Below are 11,119 nucleotides of genomic sequence, written 5' to 3' on the forward strand. Positions count from 1 at the left end.
TTTTTTAATCAAATAATACGACTGTAACAGTTTCATTTTAAAGACAATTTATGATTTAGTTTTTAATGGGATAATTTTTTAAAAATTTCTCATCGATATAGCCACTCTTCAGAGGAAAGTGTTTAAGAAACCCAAACAAAAACAAAACCCTGTGCATAGTAATAAGTGCAGCCACGCCTCCTCGAGGGGAGTTGGCCAGGGAAGCAGGCAACTATTAGCCATAATGTGCTGGGGCCGTGAAGGCCTCGCAGGAGGCTGCGATTCTTGACGAGCCAAGTGAAGAGCTGGAGTTCAGAATGTGCAGGCCAGGCTTTAAGGCACACAAAAGAAACTAAAATAAAAAATACTATACATAAATTAAAATTTAATAAAATAATTATAAAGTAATAAATAAGTTATGAATTATTTAAAAATAATATTTATTTTTAAAAAGATTTAAACAACAATGTCGTTTGAAACCCATATTCTTCGAGTGTCTGATCGCTTCAGTGGATGGAGGGATGCTGTGGCTACTGTGCAACACAACTCGGAAAGTGGAGGCCTGTGATCGGACTGGGGGCAGGAGGGGCCACTCGGTGGACCAGTTTGCCACGCTGCAGTGGAGCCATGCCGCACGCACTAAAAAACCAAAACTGAAGCCAAAAGCAAGACCAAGACGACAGCCCCGGAGGAGAAGGCTTTTGTATTTGGTTTATTTGTCTGGTTTTTTGTGTACAGGTTTTCTTTTATTCATTATTATTTTCGATTTTTTTCTCTCTGATTTTGTATTTTTATTTTTTTTTTTCCAGCGTCATCGTCCATACACACAGATACACACAAACACTCGGGCACTCGGGAGTCGAACCTGTAGCTGCTCTGGCTACCGTGCTACGCTTTATGAGACTTACACGGCGCGAAAATCGGTAGTGGCTTTTCTTTTGTTCAGATCAGCCAGCTGCGCACGCGCTCTGAAATTCGTTTGAATTATTTTCAAATCAATTCGAATAATAAAGAAATCTGAAAATGTATGAGTGAGGGCTATTTTTATGTGCCAAAAAAAAAAAAAAAATAATAATAAAAATAAATAAGAAAAGCTTTGAGTGCTTGGGGGTATTTATTGTGGAGCTGTCCCAGTCGCTGCTGTTGGGTCTTTCGATTTATTATTTTTATTTATTTGTTTTTTTTGTATCTTTGAAAATAAACAAAACTTCAGGAGGGTTTAGCTGGAAAAAGGGTTCTCCGTTTTTAAGATACTCTTGCCTTAAGGATTGAGGATCTTAAAGTTGGATATTAAAGGGGGTTTTTATAGAAAGATTTATCAAAATATTTTATATATGTATAATATAAGAAGCAGGTAATCTAACCATAAGATAAATTCTTGTAGTTTTTCGGGACCCAAAATTTTTCCCCATTTTTCTGTATATTTTTTAAATCTTCTTTAAAGTAATAGTTTTATACTTTATGATTTTCTGTGATTATTTTATTTTGGAGAAAGAGAATTTAAGGTTGTGTGTTTAGCCTTTTTTATGGTTTATTTATTTTTTTTTTATGCTGCATTTTCAAACTCGACTCGTTAGCAAGATCTCGCGCCAGCCACGGGCCAAAGTTTCAACCGAGTCTGGAATTGGGTTTTGGGCTTGGGATTGGATTTTGGGATTGGGTTTGGTTTGGTTTGGATTTGGATTGGCTCTTGGCTGGGCATTCTCGTTGCCCGGCCACATGCATATTTGATATCTTATTAACACCCCACAGCTGAAAAGGTAAAGCCCGCCACCGCGAACAGAAACCCAAAAAAAAATAAAAAATGTAAAAATAAATATAAAGAAAAACATGTCGATGTCATCTCGGGGTGTCATACTTGGAATTGTTAGGAACTGGGATGTGTGTAGGTAGCTCTGATCTTTTGATCATGGTTGTGGGGCTTGTGAGTAGGTAGCTCTTATTTTAAGGTGTGGGGGTCTAAAAAACATATATCCTTTTCAAATTGTTAAAGACTTAATGGAAAATATTTAAAAGCTTATATTGGGTGTTAAAAAAAAGACTTGCACCTTTTTTTTGCGCGCGGAATCCGCTTGTTCTACGAAATCCAGCATATCATCACCAGCATCTCCATTGGATCTCTCAGCCCTGCATTATATGTTCGTTTATAAATATTTTTTTCATTTTATTTTTATTTTTTTTGTAAGGGGGCCTGAAGGCAAAAAGCGTAAAAAAGAGCCAAACAACAAGAACAACCAAAACAAACTATATCTCTGTGGCAGTCCGCTAACAATTTGTGCAAACACCAGAGGGAACATATTCAGAGGTGTACATATGAGGTGTAGTACATTTGAGGTGTATGAGGGGTCTGTACGACCTGGCCGAGGATCTGGCCGAGGGGAAATGCCAACAGAAACCGCATACCGTCTACAATTATTTGAACAGAGATTACTCTGCTTAAATACGATTTATATTGTGTGTTTAAATATATGCTCAGACCATATCAGTCTGCTGGGCAGCCATCAGCTAGAAGTTCCTCATTATTATCTCTTACTGAGAATGTATCTGTATCTGTGTATCTGTGTATCTGTCCGCCCGTCTGCTTGCCATGACCTTGTGAAGGATGTGGCCAAGAATGCAAGCCACATCCAAAATAACAACAAGCAGAAGAAAATAAAGCCGAAGAAACGGCCAGAAGAAACCTCACGTTCACGTCAGCCAAATAAAGTAAAAAAAAAAAAAAACACACACACAAGTCGAGAGTCAGTCATGAAAGTGGAGGCCAAAATGATGGAGAATGGATGCGGGTCTCTTTACTGGGTGGATGCCATAGAGGAGGGGCGTCCATAGAGGCGGAGAAGACTCTGCAGAGAAGCTCTTAAGAATGGGCGAAACAGCATTGAAAAAGAAAGCCAGCGAAACGGCTTAAAAGCCAACTCAAGAGTCGCATCTTGAGAGCGCCGTTTCCGCTCAAACTCATCATGTCTTAACCCAAATGGGAAAAAAATATATTTAATATTTAATAAAATTAATTTATTACATAAACAATGGTGAATTAAAAAAATTTGTATAAAAAACTAATACCAGTTTTTAAAAATCATTTTCATTTTGCTGCAAAAAAGTAATGGGTTAAAGCCAAGTCTCCAGCCTCATCCTCATCATCATCATCCACATCCCCACAAGACGGCAGCCGCATAAACTGCCAACGCCATTTAAGTCATAATTTAAGCCACATTCCAGACGCGATCCTTCAGAGATTGCATTGCGTGCTCGTTCTCTGAAAGAAACTGAAAGATACATTCATAAATTCGCATCGAGGATCGGGAATCGGGATCGGGATCGGGATCGGCTTTTGTGGCATGATCTTGGCGTATTTCTTCTGGTGTCTTATAGGCTTCTTTTTCAATTTGTTCTCTCTTATTCTCTGGCCTACACTTGGCAACAAATTAATGATTTTATTTAATTGTTTTTTGTTGTAGATCGATGGCTCATATATGGGATATACGTATTCCGGTATGTCTGGCTGCCGGCGCATATAATTTTGGCGCATTAACAAGTCTCGAATTTCCCCTAGTCCTCTGGCACATCCCTGTTACTCTATCTCTCTTCCTGCCATATAGCCTCCACCTATCCCACTCTATTCCCGGTGGTGGGGTTCTCCAGACATCTCGTCATTCCCACGCATCTGGGCACGTACGAGCCTCTCAAGTGGAGTAGGAGTAGCCGGAGATGGAGAAGTAGGAGGTCGTCCACAGAACACAGAAAACGGGGAAACTGTTGCACTTAAAAAAGAGTCTTTCTGAACTCATAATTTAGATAAGAGAGTAATGAGCTTAGAGTTCTAATTTCTTTCAGTGTGGGAAACAAATGTCAGGCTTAGGTTGCAAGCTGAGATCGGGACTGATGCCCATGCTTGTGTTACAAGTGTCAGCCCACAATGAGGGGTTCTGAATGCTGGGATTCGGGGATTTTGGATTTTTTTTTGGGATTGGAGGAAGGAGGAATGGCTGGTAGAGGATGGAGGAGGGGAAACATCCGTTAAGCGTTCGTTAAGTGTGCGCATGCGTGGAGGAGGATGGCTCTTTGGAGCTGAAGCAGGGATCTGTCGGAGATCGTACTATATTGCCATATGCCTGGGCAGGCATATCCTGCAGGGCTGATGAGGCAGGCGGTCGGGCACTTGAGAGATATACCGACATGCCCTCGTACTCGTACAGGAAACATGCCTAGTTACCATCAATGCCGCACAACAAGTGGGCGTTGAGTGGCGCAGATGCTGGAGGGAGGGCTGGAGGGGAGGGAGAGTGTGTGGCAAGTGCCATCTCTTTCCCTGTAATTAATTAAAGAACCGTCATCCGATGTAGGCGTCGTTTTTGGCTACCTCCTCCTCAGACCACTCCTCCTCCTCAGACCACTCCTCCTCCTCAGTAGACTCTTGCTCCTCCTCAGTCCACTCTTCCTCTCCAGCCACCTCCATCTCCATGCTCTCCTGGCATCGCCCCACCGTAGGCATATAAAGCTTAATTAAAGCAAATTAAAGTGATTGCCATTTAGTTTGAGGTTAATTGCATTAAATGCGAAACTAAAAGTCGCGCACGCATCTCTTCTCTCCAAAGGGGAGACTCTTCTCCGGAGGGTCGGTCTTCCTGCTCCATATGCGAATTGTGTCGTGAGACTTGCAACAACTTTGACCTCTTTCAATGGACAAGTGATTCAATGTTGCACGCATCGTTCTGTGTGATGGGTGATGGGTGAATGGGAGATCTCAAAGAGATAGGATCATGGGAATATATGATTATATTTAAAAAAAATTGAAATAAAATTATAGTATATCCTTGGAACTTTCCTGTTCCTAATTGCCATGCTCTAGTATTGCTGTTGCTCTCAAATCTAATTGCATGTTGCATGTTTGGCGGCACTTTCCGTATGCAACAACCTCCTCTATATATGCACATCTTGTCGGCACATAAATTCTCATTACAAGTGCTAACGACGATGATGACAACGACTTGGCCTCTGGCACTGAACTTTTGTGCTTAATTTTTTTCGATATGCAATAAATTGAGGAGAATGGGGAATGGATCTAAACTGGATGGGGGTTGAAGGTGGAGGTGACTTACTAGTTGCATGAATTTAATATATAGTATGTCATGGACTACAGATGGAATAGAATTTCTCATCAAGGCCCTAAGTATTAAAAAATTAAATATTAGAAGAGTCTGACTTTTGAAGAATTCTCCAAAACAGGATGGAGAAGGAAGAGCAAGCTGCTTCGCCACTCTACTGGCCGGATGAGCATTAATTGCGTTGATTGTCATCGCTGGTTGTTGGATGTTGCTGTTGCTGATGTTGCTGATGTTGTAGTTGTTGCTGTTGCTGCTGTTGCTGCTCTGCGTGCAATTGTTGCAAAAAGCTGCGGGCAGCGAATGCAATGCGGTTCATTGGACTGGCGCAGTCAAGTTGCAACGTCAGTCGCATGCGCCGACGTCTAGGTAAAAGTTCTATGCTGCATGTTGCAGTTGCATGTTGTTATTGGTGTTGCTGTTGCTGTTGCTGCTGCCGCCACTGTTGCTGTTGCTGTTGTTTTTGTTTTTTAGACACAATTTCCGGGTCATTGACTTGAAGCATTTCTTCATTGAATTGCGTATGTAACTGCAGTTGTGTGTGTTGGTTTTCTTTCTGTGTATGTATGGTTAGTGGTTGTCGGTGTGTGCAGCAACACGATCAATAAACGAGACAAGGCAACAACAACACTAGCAACAACAACAACAACAACAAAAACAAAAACAACAAGATCCACGCACAACGACGACGACGAGTTAGAAGAAATACGATAAAAAAAAAATACGAAGCAACTAAAGAACTTTTATATTGCCACACTGAGAGAAACAATATTAGATACAACAAAAAATTTTATATTAAATTTTCCTTGAAAACTTTAACAAAATATACAAGCCAGTAACCAAAATTCTTTTTTTTTTTAATATAAAATTAGATAAAATAAATCAATCTGTATCTCTCAGTGTATAAAGTTCTTCCAGTCAGTTGAGAATGGTGGAAGAAGCGGGCCGTGGCATGGAAGAAACCGGGCGGGAGGTGTGGCGATGGGCGGCGGTTGTGGAGCCAAAAGGGGTGGGGCGAAACGGGTGGTGGGGGTTCTGTTTACGACTTGCCTCGCTTTTTGTTGGAGGACGAATGCCGTGTGTAGTGCAATAGCAGAAACAAACAACAACAAAAGCAAATGCACATTTCATACACTGCCAGAAACTATACGGTATTGTGAGTATAATTATGTTTTTCATAATTAATGAAATATCTCCAAAGTTCTCCTTAAATTACAAAAATTAATTGTTGAGAATTATAATTTCTTGAACATAAAACTAATATGCCCCACTAACCAATCTGCCGGTTTTTGTAGGGTATCTGAGCAACAACAAAAACAACACGAGGAGTAACATGGGCGACGACGACTTCAGATAATGCCATGCAACCGGCAAGGTAACAGCCGCAGAACCTCTCCACCGGTCACCTGCCCCTGCTCCAGCCTGCCCCTTACCTGTGGTGGCTTTCCCCTCGCTTCCCTTCCTGATCTGCTCCTAGGCTCTGTCCCCTTCCTCGCCCGTCTCAGGCCAAGCAGGTAACCTGATCACCACAAAACCCAAGAAATCCAAATGGAATGAGGGGGAAGGGGAGCAGAGCCAGCATATCAGGAGACGCAGTCTCTCCAACTACACAGAGAAAAATTAATAAAAATAATTTAATATAATTATATAGAAGTTTTTAGGTAATATTTCAAATAATGTTTAATAATAAAATATATGATTAATATTTATTTTTTAGAAATTCTACATATTTTCTTCAAGTGCATGCGTGTGTTTGTGGAAATCAAGTGTAGCAAGGCCCAAGACGAGGCAAAAGAATAAGAGCATCTCGGGCTTCAAGAAAACGAGAAGAAGCTGAAGAAACCGGAGGGAACGTCGCGTCACGGAAAACTCGTTAATGCAGGCGAAGATTTCACTTGGACTCCAGACCCACCTAACCAATACATGGATACACCCATGGAATATATAATACAAGTCTACATATACATACAAGTATATATATATATACTATAGTATATGGTTTAGTGTGCGTTTAACGCATTTTAATCAGCGTGTCGCATAATTACCGGATGCTGCTGCTGCTGCTGCTGCTGAGAGGGGCAGTAGTCAGTCGATGAGTAGTTGGGGAGATCGTTGGAACCTGGAACCAGGGGCGTAGACAAGTGCCAGCCTTCCTCCCCCTATCCTGGGGAATGGGGGGGAATGTATGTTCAAAATCATAACAGAAAATGATGGATGAATTGTCGCGCTGCTTGGTTCCAATAAAAACAACCGTAAATGCGGTGCACTTTTCCGAGGGGAGATCGGCCAAATTAAAACGATGCCAGCACGTCCTCGCCCCCTACAAATTGAGGCACAAAAAAAAGTGCACTGAAAACTATTTATTGGAGAGTTTTTAAAGAATTATTTATAACTATTTTATATTTTATTTTAAACAAGATTTAATTTTTTGAGTTTGAAGTTAAGATTTTGTTACTAAATCTTAGCTATTAACTCCCTTATTTTCTCAGTGCTTTAAAAAAAACTATTCTAGTGATCTTCGTTCGAGTCTGCAGTGAAAGTTTTGAGGCAACTGCAGCAGCAACATCAGCAGCAGTGGCAGCAACACCACCACCGGCAACAAGCCGCCGACAACAACATCTCTGTCTGAATTCGAAGTATTGAAAATATTAATAGAACAAACTTGTTTTGACGGAAATGCACTTTACTTTATTTATCATACTCCGTCAGATTGGGATTCGTATTTGGATTCAAATACAGAATCAGATACGGATTCGGATCGGGAATGAATGAAGCAACATGTGGAGAAGGCGGTGGCGGCGGCGGCATCTTCTTCCTCTCTATTTATGCAGATAGATGGGCGGAAAAGATAAAGTATCTCGGATGGCACCACCACAGTGTGTGTGTTGCACAGTTGCAAATTGCATTGGAAATGGCAGCAGTTGTGCGAAAAATAAAATGGGTATGGGGGGTTGACAGGTGCGGAGTCTGGGTCTCTGGCAGTTCAAAGACTGGCAAGATTGAAATGGTTTTCGGAAACTGTTTTCTGGCCCAGGTCTTCTGTAAACAACTTTTGCACATTAACCAAAATAACTAATTTGTTTTCTGTTCTTTGGAAACAACACTAAGCACTTGACATCATCCGACAATCGAGTTTAGGTTTTCGGTTTTAAGCTTCTCCCCTTCCGCCATCCGCCATCAGCAACTGGCAACTGGAAGAAACTGAAGAAACCATCTGAAGCTTGTCAAGGTTTATTACATTGTAACCACAGAAAACGCTTTAACTTTGGCTTTAGCTTCAAGCGGCTGTCATGGAGTATTAGAAATGCCAAACAACAACACCAGCAACATCAGAAGCAGCAACAGCAACAGCAACAGCAACGGCAGCAACATGAGCAGCAGCAGCAGCAACAGGAGGGGCAAGCAGCAACTACAACTACACGGCTGAGTGTGGCCCATAGACAAAGTTCAACTAAGGTTGAAACCATTTGTCGGATTAAATACGCGCTGCGGTAATTATGTGCTTCAAGCAGCAACAACAGCAACACCAACAGCAACAACATGAGCAACATAGACAACATGGCAAACATGTTGAGAATGCGACTCCGAAAGCCGAAACAAGTTTCCGACTTTAGCTTTAGCTTAAGATTGGATTTTCTTTATTTTTTGTAATTTAGCTATAACCATAAAGCTATAGCCATATAGCTATAACACTTAAAATTACAACGTAGAGTGTCAAATGAATTTGTCAGATCTCGGAACTCAAGAACCCCTCGAAGAACCCCAAACTCGAACCTATACAGCACTAAAAACAAATTTAATTGTTCCTCCACGGAGGAGGAGGAGGAGGGAGACTGGAACTCTCCTGGAGGGCCCAAGGAAATCACGTGCGATCTCTGTCCATATCGCACAGGTGCTTCCGTTCCCCCGACTCTCAGTTTGGGTTTCAGTTTGAATTTGAGATTGGAGGGAGATTGGAGATCGAGGAAAACAGGAAAGTAGCAGTGGCAGCGGCATCAGCACTCGGCGGATGTAAGTATTTGTTGTGATTTTTGCACCTGTTGCAGCTCACCAGCAAGGAAGGAGCAACAATCAAGGTAAACAGCAAGAAATAATAAAAAAAAAAAAATAAATAAAACAATCAGGATATTAAGAAGGGTCAAAAATTCAGAACAAATCATAAGATTATTGAAAGTGTTTTTTGTTTTTTTTTGATTATAGGTATAAGTCATCTCCATTTATTTTCTACAGTGTAGGAACTGTAGAAAGAACGATCGACGCCCGATGCATACAAATATAAAACCACAAAGCAACTTCCGCCGCCGCAGGATCACAGAAGGATGGAACCTGTTCCTAGCTACCCCCTCAGATTCAGTTCCCATTCTCGATTCTTGATTCCCGATGCGATTCCCCGAAAGCTGCCATGAGTTGGCACTTATTTCTCCTTCTGATTTTTGTATTTCTTTTGATTTTCGATGGCTGTTTTCGGTTTCGAATTCATAATGATTTCATTGATCTGTCATTCAAGAGCTTCCAGCATGTCTGCAATGCTGCGACACGTAGTATCTCTCCGGTAATTGCACCTTCCCGACCCGAGTCCATCCATCTCAATTCTCATCCGGCAACCATCGATATGTGTATGTGGACTTGGGGACTGGGGCTGCGACTGTGACTGGGACTGGGAGACCTGATACTGATACTGATGCGGATTTTGATAGCTTATCATCGCTCTAGCTTCCTTGCTCATTAGAGAAGCTATTTGTGTGCTGAATGAAAACGATTGCCGGCAGATGGCATATGGGAGATGGGAGATTCACCTTCAGGAGGCAGTGCGACAACTGACAGCCAGATAGACAGAGATGCTCGGATTTTCAGCGGAATACAATATATATACATATATAGAAATTATAGCCAGCCAACACTATGAACATTTTCACATGTCTCACTGATGTATCGCAGAAATGATCAAAAGTTGATTCATTGCGTGCAGTGAATGGGAAAGAATCTTCAAAGGAATTAGCCCGAAAAGCGATATCGATTCAAATGGAAATGGAAATGGGACATGGCAGGGCAGGGCAGGGAACTCCAAGAGGGCACTGGGCATGGAATGGGGTAATAATAGTTTATTCGGAAATCTAATGATCAATGGAAGATTGTAAATTTGCCCATTGGATCGTTAGCTCTAGCTTATCAACTTCATTCATTAGAGGAGCCTGTCATCCAAAAACGAGGAAGGAAGGTGGGGAGCTGGGCCGAGGGGAGAGTTACGCGAATTGGCTGGCTTGGATTGCATGATGATGCCCCGTCCAGGCTGCTACTCGTTAAATATAGCACACTTCAATCAGAATCGGAGGCAGTGCATCTTGTGTCAGTCTAGGCGAGTTCGAGTTCAGTGCTGCAGCTTCATTCATTGGCTACACAGGGGGAAAATAATAGTAAAAAGAAAATAATATTTCAAATAAAATAAATAATATATTTTAGTATTAATTTCTGTATAAGGTTTTCCTTCAATATTCAGTTGAATCTTTAGTTTCGGTTTAAGAAAATATACTTGATTGATAAAATCTTACTGATTTTTAGCCTTAAATATTAAACTATTTTTATGAATTTTGAGGTTTAATTTTAAGGTATATCTATAGTTATTTTTTCAAAGTGTAGCCATGATTTCTTTTGCAGTAGTTTTTTAGCCAAAAGTGTGTCAGTCGGAGCGAGTTTCAAGCGAATTGGCAGGTCTCGTGCAGCAAGGCTTATCGGGGGATAGTCTCGATCCAAGTCGGGGACCCCACCGCACCCGCCCCCCGTCTGTGGTTGCCGTTGATTACAAATTCCAAAAAAAAAAATAAATGTATTTATTTCTTACGATTTCATTCTCTTTTTCTTGTGCCTTTCGTTTGTTTTTACTTTTTATTTCCCCACCGATTTTCGATTTTGTATTTTTCATTTTATTATTTTTGATTTTTGCAAGGCCCAAAGTGACCCCAACGGACCCCGGTCGAGCCGCTGGGTTATCACTGGCCAAGTTGGAAATATGCACCACCACATCCACAACCACTCGCAAC

The sequence above is a fragment of the Drosophila ananassae genome, chromosome 2R, assembly GCF_017639315.1.
Source record: "Drosophila ananassae strain 14024-0371.13 chromosome 2R, ASM1763931v2, whole genome shotgun sequence".
Classification (NCBI taxonomy): Eukaryota; Metazoa; Arthropoda; class Insecta; order Diptera; family Drosophilidae; genus Drosophila; species Drosophila ananassae.